The sequence below is a fragment of the Canis aureus genome, chromosome 11 (assembly GCF_053574225.1).
Source record: "Canis aureus isolate CA01 chromosome 11, VMU_Caureus_v.1.0, whole genome shotgun sequence".
Taxonomy (NCBI): Eukaryota; Metazoa; Chordata; class Mammalia; order Carnivora; family Canidae; genus Canis; species Canis aureus.
In genome coordinates, this window is record NC_135621.1 from 14,193,036 (window position 1) to 14,217,632 (window position 24,597).

General features: G+C 36.8%; 1 long non-coding RNA gene across 5 annotated transcripts in view; it reads right to left on the bottom strand.

The window, feature by feature from the left end:
• Window positions 1-486: 486 nt before the first annotated feature.
• LOC144323404 (uncharacterized) overlaps window positions 487-24,597 on the bottom strand; it is a 37,410-nt gene continuing 13,299 nt past the window's right edge. For 2 of the 5 annotated variants that reach the window (XR_013388839.1, XR_013388838.1), the window contains 3 exons: window positions 6,111-6,297; window positions 5,537-5,611; window positions 487-910 (listed from right to left, as the gene is read on the bottom strand). This is a non-coding gene — a long non-coding RNA (uncharacterized LOC144323404). Of the gene's footprint in view, window positions 911-5,536; window positions 5,612-6,110; window positions 6,301-21,969; window positions 22,054-24,597 lie in introns of all 5 variants that reach the window. The other 3 variants (XR_013388837.1, XR_013388836.1, XR_013388840.1) reach the window with 2 other exon arrangements.

The following is a 24,597-nucleotide window of genomic DNA, read 5'->3' on the forward strand; positions in this document are numbered from 1 at the left end:
CACACCAGGAATCAACAGACGATTAGTAGTCAAGATGCTAGTGCTCAGGACACTACATACCTATACTTGGTGAGTGGCACAATTTATAAAAATTTCCTAGACGGGGAATTGAGAGCATGTGCTCTCAAAGAAAGAAAGAAAAACAAAAGTTTGGAACAGTGAGGAAGGACTCTGAATCCATCTGTTCAGGTTTAGCAGTGTCATATGTCTGTTAGTTCAGAATAATAAGTGAAGAGTACCAAAAAAGTAGAATTCATCTTTCTGCTGGTAAACATACTTAAAATAATTTGAATTATTTTGAATTGATGTAACTTAAAAAAGGCCTGAAAGCTTAGTACAATGTGTTCTGGCACCTTTCAAGAGATCTCTTGAAGGAACATTCAGCCAACAACTCAGGTCAGAGCAAGATGACATGAAGCCCAGAAGAAAAATCTGGAGCCTCGCTAGTTTCCTAATGATCTATTGCTGCACAACAAACTCAATGGCTCAAAATGACGACCATTTTATTTGCTCATAATTCTGTGGCTCAGAAATTTGAGGTGGGTTCAGTGGGGTGGTTCTTCTGCTAATCGCACTCATTCTGTTGATGGTCAGTCGCTGGCGTGGTGAGGCCATTGGAGACGCGTGATCAAAGCTGGCCTTGCTCAAAAGTCTGGTAGTTGGTGATGCTTTGGATGGGCCACTTTCTCCGTGTGGTGTCTTATGCTTGAGGAGCAAGCTTGCTGGGATGTTTTTACATGGATGGCCATGTACCAAGAGGATGAGACCAGAAGATCTTGAAGGCTACGACTCACAAGCCCAACAATATCACTTCAACTGCATTCTATTGGCAAAGCACATCACAAGGCCAGCCAGATTCAAGGTTACGGAGAAAGACTTTTATCTCTTGAGAGGAGTAAGTCAGTCACTGCTGTAAAGAAACATTCGTACACAGATGGGAGGAATCAGTGCAGATGTCTTTATAAACAATTACTACAGCTAGAAAAATGCCTTTCTCCTTTAGATGCTGGGACAGAAGCCGAAAAGGCCACAAGAGGCCTCCATACAAGAGGCCACCAACCGTATATATAGTGGGATCTTAGAAGCAGAGGGGACCACTGAGTATCTAAATGGTAAAAGAGCTCAGGGAAACATTAAGACAAACTGAAGCTCTTTTTATTTAACAAAATACTGGCAATTTTAAATAGTCTAAGACATCCATATTTAACAATCAGATCATTTCCCAAATATTTACTTTGTTTATCTGGAATGCTTTCCTGCCAGTTTTGGATGGCTGACCTATTCACATTATTTGAGAATAAGCTCAAATTTGCCTCCACAGGCAAACCACCCTAATTAAATTTCATCTTCACATTTTCTCCATAGCAATATCACTATCTGAAATTACTTTAATCTTTACTTATTTATGGTCTGTCTCCCACACTCCAATGTACGCTCCATGAGATTTGAGATTCTTTTCATTTGTTTAGCATAGTAATATCAGCAACTGGTGAGTAGTGCTTGAAAAGGTAGCAAGGTGAGGACAAGATTCTGATAATTATTTCTCCACCAATATCCCAAGTCTGGCCCGAGTATGAATCACTGCTGTAAAGCACAAAGTAGATATCACCATCTCGTCATCCCTGGTCTCAGAGTTTACTAAGTTTTTCCTTACACGTATGCCTGCTTGGGGCTCCCCATTTATGTCACAGATTCTAGTCTTTAGAATGCATCTAACTGACCTCCATTTCCTTCATTCGTAAACATGAGAAACCAGTCATGTTGCTTATTATGTAAATTAAAAGAGGTTCTATTTGTAAAGTACATAATACAGTACTTGGTATAGAACAAGTACTCAATAAATGGTGGTTACAGTTATTACTATCCATGGTTCAATTGTGAATAATGGCTTGCACACGTCTCCAGCCCAATCAATATTCTGTCCATTTTGTTGTTGTTGCTTTAAGTTCCCAATTCCAGTGTTCTATTTCTGAAGGTTTCTCTAACTCTTCAGAAGTTCCTAGAAAAAAATCTGATTATTGATTTTACAATTTTTTAATGTCCAAAAAGAAATACAACACCAGAGTCAGAATAACACACAGAGTGTCAGCTAAGATGTTCTTTTACATGTGACCACTGGGGTCTAGCCTGCCTAGCCAGCAGTCTTTCCTGTTTTCTTCATCTTCTGGTATTCTCGCCAATCTCCTCCCCTTTCTCCACGAAACCCAGGAACTCCTCCATCTAGGTTTCTGTTGCTCAGCTAACTGGTGACCTCCCTATGTTCCCTCTTCCTTACAATGCCATATTACAGCAGTGAGTTACTGCTGTTAGTAATGACTTTTTTAAAGACTATCCATGCCCTGGACATTTTATTATCTTACTGTTATTAATGCTATTATAATGATTTCCAGTCACATTTTGTAGTCACAGCATGAAATCCTTCTCATTAAGCTACAATTGCATTAATGTAACAGCTGAACCATTCTGAATCTGAAAAGCCTGCTGTGTTTATCCTGGGAGGGTGTTTTCCTTAGAAATAAGGACATTGGTTTGCTCAAATAACAGGCTCCTTCTCATCCTCCTGTTAAATTCCTCTTTATTCTTCTTGGTATGTTAGGTACCATCTCGCTGGTGAGGACAGCATGTGATTATATTCTTGTCACCTTCCTTAGCACTGATTGGTCCCTTCAAAACCCCTCAAGAAAGAAAAAAAAAACCTCAAGATAGAGCATTATCTTGAACTCATTGGGCCATTTCACTGCTTGCATGTCTAATAAGGAAGATTTTTCTTTACATTTCTCAACTGTTCTCAAACAGTCCCTTTTTCTTCTTTATTCTCTCTGTAAGGGAGCAATTAATGAACAATTAGGCTCAGTCATTGCACTTGGCTGACATAAACAGCTACTGGTGGTTCTAATGACATAAACCCTGTCTTCGTGATTCTCCACACAGAGCTCAACAAACCACCCTCAGGAAGAGAGATGGGACCTTGTTGGCTATTTCAGAGGAAAGCTCTGCTAAACTAAGAAAAATGAGGTCTAGCTGTTAACAAAGTAAATTTTTATTTTTTTTCTCTTGGTAAAAAACCTGACATAGGAATTTTTATATATGATGATTGTACCGTGATGGTCGATAGGAGACCTCATCAATGATATCACAGTTTAAATTAAAATACTGAAGAAAGTATGTGACTTTGGTGCCTTAATGAAAAACATGGTCTGTTTTGAACGCTTGGAATGTTTTATACACAGTAAGAGCTATACAAAAATGGGGCGCCCGGGTGGCTCAGTTGATTAGGTGCCTGATTCTTGATTTTGACTTAGGTCATCTCAGGGTTGTGAGATCCAGCCCCAGGTGGTGCCCCATATCATGGCCAGGCAAAGAGCCCCAAGGAGTCCTGCAGAGAGCCCCTCACTGGGGCTAGAGCCTGCTTAAGATTCTCTCTTCCTATATGCTCCCCCTCCCCCAAAAAAAGAGTTATACTGAAGAGTTTTTAAAACTTAGGAGTATAAAAAACTATGTGACCTGCTTCTCACTGGAATTCTTTTTGGTACAAGAGTGAGGGGCAGCATCTAAGTTTCTCTTTAGTTCAGATAAGAATTATTTTGCCTAGTGGCCTTATCTTTTACAAGGAAAACAACATTTTTAATGATGAATTCTGAAAAAAGAAGAATAAAAAAATGACATTGGCCAGAGACTTATGTAAGCGATGCAAAAAGATTTCTAAAAAAGGCCCATTTGTTTAGTTGAGCGTTTTATTGGCTTTGCATAGGCCAAGATGTATCTCAATCTGACTTTGGCAGTAGGAGAGATACTGAGCTAAATGACTCTCCATTTAGGAGTGGGAGGAACTGAGGTTTCTTCCCTAGAATAGAGGACAGAAAAGTAAGAAGAGTAAGAAAAGTACAGGAGGCTGACATCAAGTTGAGTTGTTTTTTGTTACTGTGATATAAGAATCTCTGCATATTACCACCTTTAGCAAAGGCAGCTCTGCCTATGTGAGTATCTCGGCCTCTGTGAGTGTTTTCAGTGGCCATTGGGATGAAGACCAAAATTCACAACTGGGTTAACGTGACAGAAAAAGGCAACATGAGCAGAAAGGTGCATGAACTATAAACTAGACTAAGTAAATGGAAGTAGGAGCTCCAAACCAGAAAAGATTATGAGATCACAAGACTTCAGGGAATACATATACATCTTAATTTTGAACAGCTACCATCCAGAGGATAATGATGGAAAGTCAGGCTCATCCATGTCTTAGGTGGCACAAGAGGACAAAGATGATATCTGAGTTAACACAAGTTATGTTTCACAATTTCATTAAAGAAAAAAAAATACGGGACACCTGGGTGGCTCAGCGGTTGAGCGTCTGCCTTTGGCTCAGGGCCTGATCCTGCAGTCCCAGGATCGAGTCCCACATCGGGCTCCCTGCATGGAGCCTATGTCTCCCTCTGCCTACATCTCTGCCTCTCTCTCTCTGTCTGTCTCTCATGAATAAATAAATAACATCTGAAAGAAAGAAAGAAAGAAAGAAAGAAAGAAAGAAAGAAAGAAAGAAAGAAAGAAGGAAGGAAGGAAGGAAGGAAGGGAGAAAGAAAGAAAGAAAGAAAGAAAGAAAGAAAGAAAGAAAGAAAGAAAGAAAGAAAGAAAGAAAGAAAGAAAAAAATACTGGTTGAGCATCTGCCTTTGGCTCGGGGTTTGATTCCCCGGGGTCCTGAGATGGAGTCCTGCAGCTGGCTCCCCATGGGGAGCCTGCTTCTCCCTCTGCCTGTGTCTCTGCCTATCTCTCTGTGTCCCACATGAATAAATAAATAAAATCTTTTAAAAAAAAGAAAAAGAAAAAGAAAAAATATTAAGTATTACTTATAATCTGAATTATTCTTAAATTGAGTTCTAATATGCCCTGGCAATCCTTCTACTTGTGCTTGGCAAATTTATATTTCCATTCTTTTCGTCTGTTTCCAAATCTTCGCTGCTCTTTTCAAGCCCCCTTTTTGGTTCCCTACTATTCACCCTTACTTTTTGCAGACGATTTCACTTCCTGATTAATAAACTTGAAGCCATCGGATATTATTTCCCTAAACTCTTACCCTTCTCTGCACATATACCTGTATCTACAAAACCCTAATTTAATCTGAGAGGAAGCCTCTCACCTATTCCAGACTTATTACCTTTTCTCTTTTACTACATACCAACTTCTGTTCTCTACTAACAACGTGTTCTCAGACTAAATCAATTTCTCTTGTACTAGAAATAAACTCCTTTAACTCATATTCCCTCAAATTCTACCCCTTATCCGTTTTCCCTTCTCATGAGGACTTTAGGTAAGCACAGTCTTTTTTTTCTCACAACACACTTATTCTCAATCGAACAAATATTACCTTTAGCAACTACTATATATCAGGCACTGTGCTATGTGCAACAATTACAAAATGCCTCTCTTCTCACTATTCCACTGAAACTGTACTAGAGATCTCCATAGACCTCCTAAATGCCAAATCCAAGGGATATGTTTCTTGACCTTTCTGAAACATCTGGTAACTTTGTTCATTCTTACCTTCTCGCAATTCTTGTAGACTGTGACAGTTCATTCTCCTCTTTTACTTCCTTGACAGTTTCTTTTTTATATATTCTTGGTGGAAAAAGATACAGACAAGGGTAAAGTGAAAATTACTATGGGGGGTGATATTATTCTGCCAAATTTTTCCATTGCAAAAAGTGGTAGGACCACAACCTATGTGCTGTCTGTTAGGGGCACAAACTTAGACTCAGCAGATACACGTATTTTGAGAGCAGGGTTTTTGATGTCTTCACTACATTATTCCTAGCACTCAGAAGAGTTTCCGGCACAAAAAATACCTTTTATAACAGCACTATTGAGAAATAATTCACATAACATAAAATTCGCCCTTTTAAGGTATACAATTTGTTTTTACTATATTCACAGAGTTGTGTAACCATCTCCACTATATAATTTTATAACATTTTTATCATCTCAAAAACTTCTTCACCTATTAGCAATCCTCCCCAGGACCTCTAGAAGCTACTAATCTATTTTACATATCTATAGATCTGCCTATTCTGGACATTTATATAAAGAGAATCATATATAATGTGTAGTCATTTCTCACCTTTTTTTTTTTTTTTAACTTGGCGTAGTATTTTCAAGCTTCATCCATGTTGTAGCCCATTATCAGCACTTCATTCCTTTTTATGGCTGAATAGTGTTCCATTATATGAATACATTGTATTTTGTTTATCCATTCATCAGGTGATGAACATTTGGATTGCTTCCACTTTTTGGCTATTATAAAAATGCTGCTGTGAACAATAATATGTAAGGCTTTATGTGGACATACATACTCTCATGGGTTATGCCAAGGGGTGGAATTTCTGGGTCATATGGTAACTCTCTGTAACATATTGAAGAACTGTCAAACTATTTTTGCAAAGTGGTTGAACCATTTTACAATCCCACTAATGAATAAAAGTTCTAATTCCTCCATATCCTCACTAATGCTTATTATTACTTATTTTATGTTAGCCATGCTAGTAGGCATGAAGTAGGGTTAATCTGCATTTCTCAAGCAGTTAACGATGCTGAGCTTCTTCTCAAGTGCTTATTGACCATTTGTATAGTCACTAAATATTTTATACATGAATGTAGATAATCATAGACATCCTTGAGGCAGTCTCTCAAGGATGCCATCCAGATTCAATCTTCTATCATTACTTAATGCCCTTCCTTGTGTCTTATTACAGTCTTTGTTTTAAAGTCTATCTTGTCTAATATAAATGGAGCTACTCAGCTTTCTTTTGATTTTCATTTGCATGGAATATTTTTTTCCATCCCTTTACTTTTAGTATGTTTGCGTCCTTATATCTGAAGTGTGTCCTGATAGGCTGCATATAAACGGGTATTATTTTTTTAATCCACTCAGCCACTCTATGTCTTTTGATTGGACAATTTAGTCCATTTACATTTAAAGTTATGATCAACAGATATGTGCTTATTGCCATTCTGTCAATTGTTTTTGTAGCTGCTTTTGTAGTTCTTCTCTGTTCCTTTTTTCTCTCACTCTCTTCCTTTGTAAATTGATAACCTTCTTTAGTGGTAGGCCTGTATTCCTTTCTCTTTATCTTTTTGTGTATTTGCTATAGGTTTTTGCCTTGTGGTTACTATGAGGTTACTATAACAACTAATAAGAGTTTATTCTGAGTTGATAACTTAATTTGACTCTATTCTAGAGCTCAACATTTTTACACTCCATACATACATGCATGTTTTATGTTTATGATTTCACATTTTACATCTTGTTGTGTATCTCTTAATTAATTTGATCATAGTTATTTTGATTACTTTTGTCTTGTAATCTTTATACTATCTTTATACTATATTAGTAACTTATGTAACTAATCCACTACTTTTACTAAATGTTTACTTTTCCAGTGATATTTCTTCTTTCATATGAGCTCTTGTTACTAATTAGCACCCTTTCTTTTCAGCTGAAAGAAGTCACTTTAACATTTCTTCTAAGACTAATTTAATGGTGAACTCCTTTAGCTTTTGTTTACCTGGAAAACTCTTTATTCTCCTTTAATTCTGAATGATAACTTCTCTGAGTAGAGTTTTACTGACTGTAGGTTTTCTTTTTTTCTTTTAGCACTTTGAATATATCGTGTCACTCACCTCTGGCCTGTAAAGTTTATGCTGAAAAATCTGCTGGCACTCTTAGGGAGGTACCCTTATACATGGAAAGTTGTTTTTCTCTTACTACCTTTAGTATTCTTTCCTTGTCTTTAAATTTAGACACTTTAATTATATAGATGGTCTTGACTTACAATGGTTCAATATACAATGGTGTGAAAGTAATACACATTTCTACTGAACACACAATATGTATTTACAATGTTGTGAATCTGTACTTTAAATTTTGAATTTTGATCTTTTATCAGGCTAGTGGGAAATATGTAATACAATACTCTCTCATGATGCTGTGCAATGACAGTGAATTGTAACTCCCAGACAGCCATGCGATTGCAAGGATAAAGAACTGATACACTTATAACCATTCTATACCCAAGCAACCATTCAGTTTTTCATTTTCATTACAGTATTAAATAAATTACATGAGATATTCAACATTTTATTATAAAATAGGTTTGTTTTAGATGATTTTCCCCAACTGTAGACTAATGCAAGTGTTCTGAGCACATTTAAGGTAGGCTAAGTTAAACTATGATGTTTGGTAGGTTGGGTGTATTATATGCATTTTTGACTTACAATATTTTCCTTTTATTAAAAGACATTATTTATTTATTTATGTATTTATTTATTTATTTATTTATGAGAGACAGAAACAGAAATAGTGACAGAGATAGCAAGAGACAGCATGAGAGGGGAGGAGAGGGAAAAGCAGGGAGCCTAATGTAGGGCTCGATCCCAGGACCTGGGATCTTGACCTGAGCCGAAGGCAGACACTTAACTGACTGAGCCACCCAGGTACCCCTGACTTACAGTATTTTCAATTCACAATGGGTTTATTGGGATGTAACCCTATCATGAATTGAAGAAGACCTGAAATGTGTCTTAAATGTGGGTCTCTTTGAGTTCATCTGTTTTGGTATTTTTTATTTGTTTTGTTTTTAAGAAAGAGAGAGAGTACACACATGTGCGTAGGTGGTGGGGGGAGGGGGTTAGGAGGGAAGGGAAGAGGGAAAGGGAGAATCTTAGGCAGGCTCCACATCCAGCATAGAGCCTGACATGAGACTCAATCTCATGACCCTGAGATCATGTCCTGAGCCAAAATCAAGAGTTGAATGTTTAAATGACTGAGCCACTCAGGTGCCCTTGAGTTCATCTTATTTAGAATTCTCTGGGCTTCCTGGATCTGGGTTTCTGTTTCCTTCCCCAAGTTAGAAAAGTTTTTAGCCATTATCTCTTTGAATGAGACTCCTGCCCCTTCTCACTCTCTTCTCCTTCTGGGAGTACTAAAATGCAATTGTTAGTTTGTTCAATGTTGTGGCACAAGTCCCTTAAACTATCTTCATTTTTTTTTTCATTCTTTTTATTTTTTGCTGCTCTGATTGGGTCAGTTCCATTGCCCTGTCTTCAAGTTGACTGATCCTTTCTTCTGTTTCATCTAGTCTGCTGCTGAACCCCTCCAGTGTATGTTTTTAGTTCAGTTACTGTATTCTTCAGCTCTATGACTTCTATTTGGTATCTTCTTTTATTTTTCATCTTTCTGAAGTTCTCATTGTGTTCATTCATTCTTCTCCCCAACTCAGCAAGCACCTTTATGACCATTATTTGAACTCTTTATCAAGTAAACTACTATAGTCTTTCCAAAGACCTCACTGGTCAGGCACAATCTTTATGCTCCATAATGCCAGTCTCTTTGGGGAAAGCCTCTGGAGCCTCTTTTTTGCAGCTGATGCCCAAGGCTTGCCCCCTTTGATTTCCTGGTCTTGGTGATCAGAGGGGTTTGCACCCTTGGGTTGCACAGGATTGTAGCAATAGATGTACAGTTCTTGGCAGGCTACCACTTCCAAGGCATGGCACAGACAGCAGATAGAGGCACACTCCCCAGTCTTTCTGTGAAGAGGCCACTTTGCTTGTTCTGGGGCTTTGAAATGAGGAACAAGCTTCAGTTTTGGCACACATTTAATGGCCTACACAGCTGCTCTCAAGGAATGTAGGCTGTAGATGCCATCTTGGCACTTTTCCTCTGCCTTCCTCTAGCTTGCCAGTATCTCCCAGAAATAAGTTCATACACTCATCCAAAACCTTAAGTTTTGTGATTGCCACCCAAAGGATACTTACAGATCATCTGGCTCTGGTGGCCAGTGGGGCTTGTACTTGTGGCCTCTTGGAACAATATATAATAACATGCTTTTAAAAACTGCTATTTGGGGAACCCTGGGTGGCTCAGCGGTTTCGCACCTGCCTTTGGCCCAGGGCGCGATCCTGGAGACCCGAGATTGAGTCCCGCATCGGACTCCCGGCATGGAGCCTGCTTCTCCCTCTGCCTGTGTCTCTGCCTCTCTCTCTCTCTATGTCTATCATAAATAAATAAAAATAAATCTTTAAAAAAAATAAAATAAAAAAAATAAAAGCTGCTATCTGAGGGCCTGGCTTCCAGTCAGCCTAAATCTAGGTGCTGAGCCCTTTTCCTTAATATGCTGACAGTTAGTAGAACATCCTCAGCTACTAGGAGTTAATCAAAATATAATAGGATACTTGGACAAGCACAGAAGTTTGAGAGGTGAACAAGAGCTGGAGCAGGGCTGAAACAAAAAGTTTTATCTCCTGAACAAGGCTACTTCTTCAAGACCAGAAGTGGTTATTTCATCTGTTGTATAGAAACCAACATAGAGAGGCAAGAAAAATAAAGAAACAAAGGAATATGTTCCAAATGACTATTTTGTTTCCCAGAAAGAAGATACGTATTTAATTTTCAGTGTATGAAATATATATTTTATGGTTTAGTGTTTTGTTTTCATTTTGAGTTATTCTTTGTAATCTCTACACCCAACTTGATACCTTTTTATATGAGCTGAAACTGATATGTGAGCTCAAACTCACAGAGCCCTAAGATCAAGAGTCACATGTTCTACTGACTAAGCCAGCCAGTCACCCCAATTGAGTTACTCCTTGCAGAAAGCATAGTAAAAAGCTCAGCTGGGAAAATCTGCAGCATTCACACAGTTCATACGATCCCACTCAGTCCCACTTTTGGAATTATGTAGATTGATAAATTCAGGTCACTTCCAGGGTTCTCATCAAGTTGTGTCTCCAATCTTTTCTTATAATTAGATTCACATTGTACATTTTTGGCAGAAACACCCCAGAACTGGTATAAATGTGGAGAGTGGTATTTAAAATCAAAACCTGGGGTAGATGTACTCACTGCTATTAGCACTCTTTGCTTTCAAACACACACAGTAGAAAAGATTCCTAGAAAGAATTTTGCTTCCAGTAATAACAGAGTAGCATATATCAGACTAACCCTCCTTGAGATTGTAAGTTAAAAATCTGGACATACTATTAAAAATAAAATAGGGATGCCTGAGTGACTCAATGGTTGAGCATCTGCCTTTGGCTCAGGGCATGATTCTGGAGTCCTGTGATCGAGTCCCACGTCAGACTCTGCATGGTGCCTGCTTCTCCCTCTGCCTATGTCTCTGCCTCTCTCTCTCTCTCTTTGTGTGTGTGTCTCTATGAATAAATAAATAAATAAATAATCTTAAAAAAGAAAGTTCTTCCCTTAATTTAAAAATAAATAAATAAACAAATAAAATCCTTAAAAAATAGTAAAAATATAAAATATTTTTAAAAATAGTTGAAGGCTCTGGGAAACAATGAAGAGGAAACAAAAACTAAAGGGATGTTAATTCTTGAAATTAGGGAAATGTACTTTGTGGCTTTTGCCTGAGGGAAATTCCCAGTCTGTGGAGCATGGGGTAGCTAGAAGTCAAGTAGCCAGCTGCAGTCTTAGTGGCAGGAATCATAAGACAAAGAGTAGAGCTAACACAATGGCTGGAAGTAAAGGGAATGCTCTGAGAATAAGGGAGTCTGAAAATCTGCATAAAAATTCCATCCAAGTCTTTGGATGACCCCAGAACTACACTATGAAATAGGGAACTAAAGCACCCAGTAGAAAGCAACAGTTAAAAGGATGAGGGTATTTAGAACATATCAGCCACTGTCCATCCAAGGAAGACAGAGTTCTGAGTTTGTATCTAGGCAATTCAACTTCTGCCAAAAATCTAACATTTTTCAGAGATAATATTCAGTGTCCCTATAATGTCTAGTACATAATAAAAAAAAGTATTAACATAAAAAGAAACAGAAAAATATGGCCTATAAACATACTGAAAAAATAATCACTAGAAACCAAGCCTGACTGGACTAAATGTTGGAATTAATAGATAAGGATTTTAAAACAGCTATTAAAATTTAGTCATGATGAATTAAGTAAAAGGCAGAGTAAGTAGAGGGATGCTAACAGTCTGCTCCAAAAATGAAGACAAAAAAAAAAAAAAAAGATAATTTCAGATAAAACTGACAGAAAAAAGTTTAAGTGAAGTGAAGGAGTCAGTTAAGTGAACTTTCAATAGAAATGACCCCATCTAAACAGTAGAAAGGGGGGAAAATAAAGAACATAAGTAGACCCTTAGTAGAACTGTGAGAAGATATCAAGTGATCTAACATACATATAATTGGAGTCATGAAAAGAGGAAGAAGAGAGTAAATAGAGGACATAACAGGTGAAAACTTCCCAAGAAAGTGTGAAGTACATCATGCCAGCAGGTGGATCAGGTATCATAAATACACAGAAATCCCCAACTAGGTACATCATAGCCAAATTACTGACAAACAGAATTAAAGAGAAAATCTTAAAGCACTCAGAAACAAAAAGACATGTAACATAGAACAATGATACAAATGACAGATAATTTTTCTTTTCTTTTTTTTTTTTGACAGATAATTTCTCAAAAGAAACTATGGTAGGATAAAAAAAAGAATGTACAGAAATCTGTTACATATCTATACATTAATAATGAAGCAGCAGAAAGTGAAATTAAGAAAATAATTCCATTTACAATTGCACCAGAAAAAATATATAGTAATAAACTTAACCAAGAGGTGAAAAGACATGCACTCTGAGAACTATAAAATACTGATGAAAGAAATTCAAGACAATACAAATAAATGGAAAGACAGTCATGCTCACGGGTTGGAAGAACAAGTATTGTTAAAATGTCTATACTACAAAGGCAATCTACAGATTTAATGCAATCCCTATCAAAATACCAACAGTATTTTTCACAGAACTAAAACAAACAATTCAAAAATTTGTATGGAACCACATAAGGCCTTGAATAGACAAAGGAATCTTGAAAAAGAAAAACAAAACTAGAGGTATCACAATTCCAGATTTCAAGTTATATTACAAAGTAGAAGTAATTAAAATAGTATAGTACTGGCATTAAAATAGACACATATATCAATAGAATAGAATAGAACAGAACAGAACAGAATATCCAGAAATAAACCCATAATTACAAGGTGAATTAATCTTTGACAAAAGAGGAATGAATATACAATGAGAAAAAGACAGTATTCTCAACAAATGGTATTGGGAATATTGGATAACTACATACAAAAGAATGAAACTGGACCACTTTCTTTCATTTTTCCCAAAACCAAACTCAAGATGGATTAAAACCTAAATGTGAGACCCAAAGCCATAAAAATCCTAGAAGATACTAGGGATAGTAATTTCTTTGACATTGCCCATAGCAACATTTTTCTAGATACATCTCCTGAGGCAAGCGAAATAAAAGTAAAGACAAACTATTGGGACTACATCAAAATAAAAAATTTATGCATGCAAAGGAAACAATCAACAAAGCTAAAGGACAACCTATGGAATGGGAAAGGATATTTACAAATGACATATAAAGGGTTAGTATCCAAAATATATAAAGTATCCAAAATATTAAAGAACTTATACTACTTAACAACCAAAACACAAATAATCTAAATAAAAATGGGCAAAAGACATGAAAAGACATTTCTTCAATGAAGACATCCAGATGGCCAACAAACACATGAAAAGGTATTCAACATCACTCATCATCAGAGAAATGCAAACCAAAACTACAAGGCTACATCACTTTACACCTGTCAGAATGGTTAAAATTAAAAAACGCAAGAACAACAGGTGTTGCTGAGGATTTGGAGAAAAAGGAACCCTCTTGCACTGTTGATGGGAATGCAAAGTGGGGCAGCCACTCTGGAAGACAGGATGGAGTTTCCTCAAAAAACTAAAAATAGAAGGACTCTACACTCCAGTAATTGCACTACTGGGTATTTAACCCCCAAATACAAAAACACTAATTCAAAGGGATTCATGCACCCCCCTGTTTATTGCAGCATTATTTACAATACCCAAACTGTGGGAGCAGCCCAAGTGTCCATCAATAGATGAATGGATAAAGAAGATGTGCTAAGGGACGCCTGGGTGGCTCAGCGGTTAAGCATCTGCCTTCAGCTCAGGGCGTGATCCTGGAGTCCCAGGATCGAGTCCCACATCAGGCTCTCTGCATGGAGCCTACTTCTCCCTCTTCCTATATCTCTGCATCTCTCTCTCTCTCTGTCTGTCTGTCTCTCATGAATAAATTAATAAAATCTTAAAAAAAAAGATGTGATATAGATACATATATAACATATAGTATTACTACATATTTAGTATAGTGATGTGATATATATGTATGTTACATATATGTGCATTACTATAATGTATGTTATATATAATATTATTCAGCTATAAAAAAGAATGAAATCTTGTCATTTGCAACAATTTGAGCTAGAGAGTATAATAGTAAGAGAAATAAATCAGTCAGAGAAAGACAAATACCATATGATTTCACTCATGCAGAATTTAAGAAACAAAAGAAATAAGAAAAGGGGGGAAAGAGTGAGAGAGAGACAAATCAAGAAACTGACTTAATTATAGAGAATAAACTGATGGTTACCAGGAGGCAGGAGAATGGGGGGGGGGGGTGTGAATAGATGGGAATTAAAGAGTACACTTATGACAAAAAATAAAATAAAATATAAAATAAAATAAAATAATAAAATAAAATAAAATAAAATAAAATAAAATAGAGAAACTATGGAAACCAGAGGTTCTTCCTTACTGAGTCCCATTTCTCAAGAACACAGGTCATAATATCCCATATTTCTTCATTTGTTTTATCCCACATACATGCACATTAGTCTCAGAATAACAATACTAATACCAATTAGTATAAGTACAGTTTAAAATGTTTCTGCTGTGCCAATTTTCCCCACATTTTATATGTCTATGCTCTATGATACAATATATTATACAGTATAGATTGTTGGGCCACATAAGGTTTGCGTATTGGATTTTCTTTTCCTGTCTTTAACATTTGTTTTTTTTTTTTTTTTCTAATTTTCTTTCTCTTTTTTCATTTCTTCCTTTTCAAAATTTGCATCCTTTTTACTTCTTTTTCTGTTAAAGAAAGATTTCGTATATTTATTAATGTTTATGTTTCTTTTAAGTTACCTTTATTTCTAAAATTATATTTTCTTTTGTTTTTAATTTGTGTGTTTTTGTCACCTCATTTCTGAGTTTTTCTGATTCTGATTTATGTTGTTTTTTTCATGCTTTTATTATTTTCTTAATGTCTTTTAGCTTGTTTTGAAATAGAATATTACAGTTCTGATCTGATTTTTGTATGTGTTTTCCTTGATTTTATTGTCTACAAGGAAGTTATCTGTCCTTATTCTTCTTTGTCTAACAGTAACTTTGTAAGGGATTTGACTATGGTTCTTTTCTATTCAATTTTACATAAATTTAATTTTCTCAAACTGTAAGAAGGAAAGTTATTGCAGATAGCTTGTCTAACTACATAAAGCTCTTTTTTTTTTTTTTTTTTTAAGACTTATGTATTTGACACACAGAGAGTGAGCATGGGGGGAGGCGGTGGCATTTAGCAGAGGTAAAGGTAGAAGGAGAGTCCCAAACAGATACTGCATGAGCATGGAGCCCAAAGCGGGGCTTGATCCCAGGACCCCCAGATCACAACCCCAGCCGAAACCAAGCGTCAGACGTTTAATCAACTGCACTACCCGGGTGCCTCTACATAAAGCTCTTTCTGTTTTATCACATAGCGTTTAACAAACTGGGAGGTTTACTTCTAAAATTACCTGACTCTCTCCCCCTCCCATTATTTTCTGAATCTTGCCCTCTTGCCACTATTCTCAAAACTTAGGTTACTCTCCGAAGTTTCTCTTTCAGTGTGTGGCTCAGTATTGCAAGAGAACTCTGATACGTTAATCTTGAGAATTGGAGCTAGGCTGTTCCCACAGTCCTTACCTCATGCCTTATCATCTACTGGGCTGGGCAAAACTCTGCCCAGTTGCAGCTGCTGCTCTCAAATCAATCCACTGCAATTGCCTGGAATACCTATTGGCTGTTCAGGTATTATACTGTTCTTAGCCCTATTGCTTCCCCTAGGTTTCTTCTACCAAGGCAGTGATAACACACATACCTGGAGATACTGGTGTTTGGAGGTCTGGGAGGACATCTGATCATCTAGTTCTGTTAAAAATGCTCTCCAGGGGGATCCCTGGGTGGCTCAATGGTTTGGCTCCTGCCTTCGCCCAGGGCATGATCCTGGGGTCCCGCGATAGAGTCCCACGTCAGGGTCCCCGCAGGGAGCCTGCTTCTCCCTCTGCCTGTGTCTCTGCCTCTCTCTGTGTTTCTCATGAATAAATAAAATCTTAAAACAAAAACAACAACAACAACAAAAAACGCTCTCCAACTAGTTTTGCTCTCTAGTTGCTTGCACTACTTTTGTGTAAGGATTTGAGAAAATTCTGCAACCTTCTCTAAATTCCTGAAATTTGAATCTTGAATATACTAATTAAGGTCCTGATAGTAGTTAAAATTCACTCCCCTCAGTGGAGGTATCCTAACCAAAGTGTTGCTGATAAAATTTGCCCTATAGTTCCTTTTTTTTTAAATTTCAAGATTTTATTTAAATCCAAGTTAGTTAGCATATATGGTAAAATTGGCTCCAGGTGTAGAATTTAGTGATTCACCATTTACATATAATACCCAGTACTCCTCACAAATGCCTTCCTGAATACCCTTCACCCATTTAGCCCATCCCCCACCATCTTCCCTCCATCGACTTTCCCCATAGTTCTTACTAATTAATGGCCCAGAACTATTTTGGTTTTCAATATCCGTCTGACGAATACCTTTCTTTTAAAAAAATGTTTTGAGTGGGAGAGCACTCAAGTAGGAGAGGAGGTAGAGGCAGAGGGATAAGGAAAGAGAATCTTAAGCAGATGCCTAGCATAGAGGCAGCCTAGCATGGAACCCAGCTTGGGGCTCAATCTCATGACCCTGAGATCATGACCTGAGCTGAAATCAAGAGTTGGACACTTAACTGAGCCACCCAAGTGCCCCACAATTTTTTTTTTATGTAAGTTAGCCAATGTTTGTTTCTTTTCTTTGAAAGGAGAGTACCCAAACTACAATAAAAATGTGAACTTTTAATTCACATTTACATTCAATAGTGAAACTTGTTTTGTTTTTAGCGAGCTCTACACCCAATATGGGGCTTGAATTTATTACCCTGAGATCAAGAGTCGCATGCTCTACCCACTGAGCCAGGCAGGTGCCTCATTAGTGAAACTTTATTTTTTAAGATTTTATGTATGTATGTATGTATGTATTTCTTTATGAGACAGGGAGAGCATGCACATGTGTGAGTGAAGGGGGAAAGGAGCAGAGGGAGAAGGACAAGCAGACCTCCTGTTGAGTTCAGAGCCCAATGTGGGACTTAATCCTACCACCCTGAGATCATGACCTGGGCCAAAATCAAAAGTTGGTTAGTTTACTAACTGAGCCACCCAGGCACCCCAATAGTGAAATTTTAGCTCTGACATGTAAAGAATTTGGAAGTTGTCACTGCCATTCTTACAACAAGAAATATCTGGACAAACTGAAAAATCAATGACTTTTTTTAGGTCTACCTGAGAACTGATGCCTCATTGCAAATCAATAATCGAAATCTGGAAAGGCAGGTACCAGAGAGAAGGCACAATAAAGATCTGCCTACCTTAGGGGTGCCTGAATGGCTCAGTTGGTTAAGCTTTTGCCTTCAGCTCAGATCATGATCCCAGGGTACCAAGATAAAGGCCCACATGGGGCTCCCTACTCTGTGGGAGGTCTACTTCTCCCTCTCCTCCCTGCTGTGTTCTCTCCTTGTCTCCCTCTCAAATAAATACAGAAATAAATCTTAAAAAAAAAAAAAATCTGCCTACCTGAGGCAGGAACCACTGGAGACATAAACCGGTAGGAACACTTAAATAGCAATTCTGACAAATTGCCAAAGGTCAAGTATGAACTTGTCAAGTACAAGAGTGAAAAACCCCTAGGAACTGCAGTCTTGAGGGGCTTCTATGCTTTCATGGGTTCTCTGTCCGGGAACCCCATCAAGTGTTCATGGTGAGGATCCCACAAAAATTCCTCCTTGGATTTGGCAAGGGGTCAGTGAGGGTGGGAAAAGTAACAGTTGCAAACCATACCCAGAATCTTCTCTATAAAGAAGTCCTACTCTCCAGGAAAAAAATTGTTGCCAAAGCACAATTTTGCAAATTTATCCCAGGAGAGGAAAGGGAATTCCTCCTCACTCCAGACCCCTTTTACCTTCCTGTCTTACATGAGGGAAAAAACAAACAAAAACCTTATTCAACAGAGAACAAGGTACTAAGGAAATAGACAAAACATTGCAGTTAGAGAGTAGGGAATATGGGGTAAAAGCTATTCAACTGAAGAAGGGATAGAAAACACTTGTGAGGGCCACAATCCCCAAGACATAGGCCCAGTAAAAGACTGAGACTCAATTAGGTGATTATAAAATGCTCCTCCTCCCACACACTTTACCACCATACCAGTAATGCTCTAGTATAATAATAATAGATCATGGTTGAAAAAGTCTACACAGACTGATACCTCCTCAGAGAGAGACCAAATATAACAGTACTAGAGAATTTGAACATTAAACAGCACATCTCTTAGCCAGAGTAACATACGATCTCTCTCTAAAAACCTGTCTGCCTAAGTTGCAATTACCCAATACAACATATCTAGCTTTTAACATAAAATTACAAGGTATGCTAAAAGGCAAGACAAAGCACAGTCTGAAAAGACAAAGCAACTGTCAGAACCAGACTTACATATACCACAGATGTTTGAATTATAAGATAGGAAACTTAAAGTATATGTTAGGGACTCTAATGGAAAAGGTGGACAGCATGCAAGAATAGATGTATAACATAAAGCAGAAAAATGGGAACTTTCAGAAAGAATCACAAGAAATGATAAAAATTTTTAAAATACAGTAATAGAAATAAAGAATGCCTTCAGTGGACTCAACATGGCTAGGAAAAGAATCAATAAACTTGAAGATAGGGCCATAGAAACTTTCCAAACTGAAAAAAGCAAAGAGTAAAAAGAATAAACAAAACAGAACAGAACATCTAAGAACTGAGGACAATAGCAAAAGGTCTAACTTATCTATCATTTTAACACCAGAAAGAGAAAATAGAGCAAAAGAAATATTTGAAGCAATAATAACCAATAATTTTCCTAAATTAACGGCAGATACTAAACAACAGATCCAGTAAACTCAGAGAACACTTAAGCAGTAGTGATACAAAAATAAAAACAAACAAACAAAATCCTACACCTAGGCATTTCATATTTAAATTTCAGTTTCAATTTCAGAATATCAAAGGCAAAGAAAAAATCTTGAAAGAAGCATGGGGGTGGGAGGGTGGGGAACCTTATAGAGGAATTTTAGCAGGCTTCTTATTAGAAACTGCAAGCAAGAAGAGGGTGGAGTGGAATATTTAATGTGTTGAAAGAAAAAAATCAACCTAGAAGCAATTCTGTATCTACTGAAATTATCCTTTAAAAGTGAAAGAGAAATAAAAATGTCAGAGGTATGGCAATACGGTGGATTAGAGGTCTTAAAACCTTCCTGCCACAGAAGAGCTAAACCTGTTCTCTAAAATTAAAGATAATTCATTTAAAATTATTGAGTGAATCTGCAACGAAGTAATGGAAATCTACTGAAGACAGACTTAAGCAAGGAACACAAGATTAGGAAGATATGTGAACCTTGAAGTCATCAAATTCTTAGCCAACTATATGAGTCATGGTGGCTTAGAACTACTATGCAGAGAGTATGTAGGAGCAGTCTTGAGTAGGTCAGAGATCACACTGTATAAAATTGGAAACTTGCAAGGCCTACAATCCAGGGCAAGAATGAAAAAAAATGTTTTTAAGATTTTATTTATTTATTCAAGAGAGACACAGAGAGTGAGAGAGAGAGAGAGAGAGACAGGCAGAGGGAGAAGCAGGCTCCATGCAAGGTGCCTGATGCAGGACTTGATCCTGGGTCTCCAGAATCACGCCCTGGACTGAAGGCTGCGCTAAACCACTGAGCCACCCAGGCTGCCCAAGAATGAAATTGTTTAAGAAAGAAACCTAACCCTGCTGATAGTACAATGATTGGTTTCAGAATTCGCTCTGGGTAGTTTAAAAAAAAAAAAAAAAAAAAGTCTTTCCACAATATTGTGGCCCTTCACAGGAGTTTGGAGCCTAAATGTATTCCAATGGAATGTTGAAATTTAAGTGGAATTGGTGTGCTGTGTTTCTAGGCCCCTGGAAAAGAAAACACAAACACTCCCTGGAGGAGTAGGCTTTTTTTGCTGGCTAAAATTTCTACAGATAGAATTCTAAGTATTATTTAATAGTAATTTAAAAGTCACAAACACAAAAGGAGGCAATCCACCAGCAGTGAAAGCAAATAATATACCAGATAACCAGACCCTGACAAACTTCTTATATTGTAATTATCAGACAAAAATACAAAATAACTATACTTGATGTGTTTGTACAAATATAAAAAGGATTGAAATACATGAACAATGAGGAAAAGACAACAGGAACTAGTCAGGAAGACCTGAAAATCAACCACACTGAAATTCTAAAAGTGAAAATGTAATGAATAAAATTTAAAGCTCAACCAAAGGATTAAAAAGCATATTAGATACAGCCGATTAGAATAAATAATGAGATTATAGAACTGAAAAAATATTCAGATTTCAGCTCAGAGATACAAACAGGTGTGAAACATTAAAGAGAGTTTTGTAAACATAAACTATAGAGTGAGAAGGGCTAATTAGAATTTCTGGAAGAGGTTATTCAAATAAGGAAAAGCAACACATGAAGAAATAATGGTTAAGAATTTTCTAAAATTGATGAACGACATCAGATGTCACTTTCAGGAAGCCCAATAAATCCCAAGCTGTATAAAATTAAAAAAAAAAAAAAACCCTCATAAACACATAGAGTGAAGCTGCAGAACAACAAAGACAGGAAGAAGATCTTAAAAACAACCAGATAGAAAAAATAGATTCCCCACAAGGAAGTTAAACTGGCAGCTAATATCTTAATGATAATGGGATCCAGAAGAGAGCAAAATATATAATTGAAATGATCTTCTGAAAATAAAAATGAAATATACTATCAAAAAAAAAAAAACACAAAAAACAACATGAGAGGATTTACCACTAAAAAGACTCACATTGAGAGAACTAAAGAATGTACTTAAGAGGAAAGTAAGTGATTTCAGTAGGATGCCCTGAGATAACATGTCTCAAGAAGGACTGTTGAACCTTTACTGAAATGGGACGCTAGTGACCCTCAGGGCCATGTCCAAAGAAAACTATTTCTTCCAAGCATGGTTTTAGGTTTATATGTATTTGATTTTTGTCAACAGGTTAAAAAAATGTCATCGTTAAGAACTTGGAATGCTTGCCAGACAATATGCTTAAAAAACAAAACAGTGGTTTTCTTAAATGTTGTTAGCTGAGGTGAATTTTATATTTCTGTAGTCCAAGGGACTCACTTCTGGCTAACAAGTACATTTCTGGAACAGCTTGCTCTGTCTGAATCAGACAGCAGAGAAAAGAAGCAGTCAAATCAGCAGGAAGAACAAATGTTGCAAATGGAAGAAAACACAGACAGATGGTTGACTCTGTGTTAGATCACACTGAACCATTGTGAAGGCAAGTAAGGACATTAATCGTTTAGAGCACACATATAGTGAAATGGGGGTTAATTATTCAATAAGTGCATATAGATTTCCTGCTACTCTATACAGAAAAACCACGGATACACATGTATGCTGTTGTCCTGGAGTAAATGACAAGATTTGGCATTTCTCCCTGCAGAACCCATCTTAATTTCACATTTCCAGGGAAATTGTCTTCATTGAACTATTTATCCTTATGGTTGTTTTGTTTGATGGTTTTTCCATTGGTCCAAAGCTGGGGGATATTACAAAAATTTGGAAGGATTTGCTTACTAAAAAGTCAGGTGATAATCTTCATTACTTCAATTAGTGCCAAGTGTTCTTCAATTGCTGTCATCAAAAATGTGAGAATTTTTCCTATAAAAGACCAAATTGTGAAGAAGGCAATAGTTTCTTCCATCCACACCCTAAATTAAAAATCAACATTTCTTCTTTCATCATCTTCCTCCCTAAGAAGATTTGACCTCCAGAGCCAAAATTTCTGTTCTTGGATACATTTATGGAAGCTGAGTATTAAGAACCCAACATTAAATAACTAATTTACACTCTAATGTTTCTAATTGGTATTCCTTCCAGGGTTACATTTTTAAAAGAATTCTTAATTAGAATAAAACACTAATTGGTATACTGTGTAGCATCGTGGTTAATTTCTGAACATCAGCTATATCAAGGTGGCAAGTCAACTCACTAAGGAAGGGACATATTTTTGGAACAATTGGCTAGCTATTTGGAGGAAAAATAAAATTAGATCCCTACCTCAGGCCATAGACACCCACAGTATAAGATTCAAGATTAATTATCATAAAGTTAAAAATGAAAGCTAAAACTTCAGAATAAAATACAGCAAGAGAATTTTTTTAATTTTTTTATTTTAATTTAAGTGCAGTTAACATAGAGTGTTATATTAGTTTCAGGTGTACAATATAGTGATTCAACAATCTGTATATAACCTAGTGCTCCTCATGGACAGTGTGCTCAGTAGAAGAATATTTCTATTACTCTCTATACTAAGCCTTTCTTAGTATGAAACAAGACTGAGTAATGTTTTTTTAAATATTGAAAATGTGACTACGTAAAGATTTTAAATGTCTACACAGTGAAGGATGCCAACCACAAAGTTAAGATGACAAATGAAAAATGGAGAAGGTATTTGCAACATATATAAAAGGCAAATAAAGCCAGGATAGGTGGTATTTAAGAACACAGGCTCAGGAATGAGATTGCATAGATTCAAATACTAGCTACATCACATTCTAGTATTCTGACCTTAGGCAAGTTACTTAACCCTATTGGACCTCAAGATTCTTCATCTATAAAATTGAGATAATAAAATCTGCTTTCTTGGGTTAGCTGAGAGCTATTATTATTGCCCATAATATATAAGGGATTAATAAAATCAATTTTTAAAAGGGCAACCAATCCACTAAATGGTCAACATCAATAAAAACCTATCTACCCTTTGCATTTATTTTCAGTCAGTCCCTGGTACAGTTTCAATATATTAGTCAAACTCTTCTATATACTATAGAAAGTAAAGTAGGGAATTAGAAGGAGCTAGGTAAAAGACAACTGCTTTTCACTATAATTATTATAATTATTTTTATACAGTGATCCTCAAACTTGGCTGCTCATTGCAGTCACCTGAGGAGCCTTGAAAATTAGTGATGCCTGGATCCCATCCTCAGACGTTGTGATATAATTGATCTGGATACAGTCTGGTGTTGGTAGTTTCAACAGCTCTCCAGATCATTTTTTTAAGGTTTTATTTATTTACTCATTTGAGAGAGAGAGAGAAAGAGCATAAGCAGGGAGAGAGGCAGAGGGAGAGAAAGAAAGAGAATCTCAAGCAGACTGCATGCTGAGCATGGAGCCCAATCTCACAACCCTGAGATCACGACCTGAGCTGAAATCAAGAGTCCAACACTCAACTCACTGAGCCACCCAGGCACTCCTCTCCAAATAACTGTAATGTGTGTCTAAGATGGAGGACTACATTTTTAGTATAATGTTAACTATGTGCGTGAATTCATTTTTATTATTAAAGCAATTATCTGTATGGTGTGCATGGGAATGGGAACAATCCAAAACTAAGGATCAGAAGATATGGGATCTTGGGTATGCTCTTCCGCCATAAGTTAGCTGTGTGTTCTTGGGAAAGTCACACATTCCTTATGGGCGTTAGTTTGCCCATATGTAAAATTACGATGCTGGACTAATTATTCTCAAATGTTCTTTCCAACTTCACATTTTTTGAAGTAATAGCTGTAATTTTCAGCACTATAAAATCTGAAATTTTAAAAAGTGCATAGCACAAAAAGTTCTCCATACAATGCTGAGAGTGATTATCATTATTTATGAATATATGCCGTATTTTCATTATTTCTTTTTAGCTAATATTATTTTTCATATATACATATCACCTTTCCCCAGTTACCTATTTACTGTACTCAGTACAATAATCAATTCACCGTGAGAAAGAAAGATGAAAACAGTTGAGATGAATTTATATTTGATGGCAGAGCAGTATATCACTGTCATTTCTCCAAAACATCACTTGCTAAATTGCATCCAAGAAAATAACAAAATAGCCCATTTTTTTGCTTATTTTAAGTTATTTTCCCAAAAGTAGTGATGAGCATATCCTGATCCTTCTACAGGCTGTATACCTTTTCCTACAAGCAGCACCCACTTCTAAGATACCTCTGCTCCTGGGGCACCTGGCTGACTTAGTCAGCAGAGCACGTGACTCATGGTCTCTGAGGTATGAGTTGAAACCCCATGTTGGGAGGAGAGCTTACTTTAAAAGGAAAAGAAAGAAAGAAAAGAAAAAGATATCTGCTCCAGGCTCATTTTAAGGGGGCAACGTATGGTCATAAATTCAGGCAAAACAAAGAAATTGAT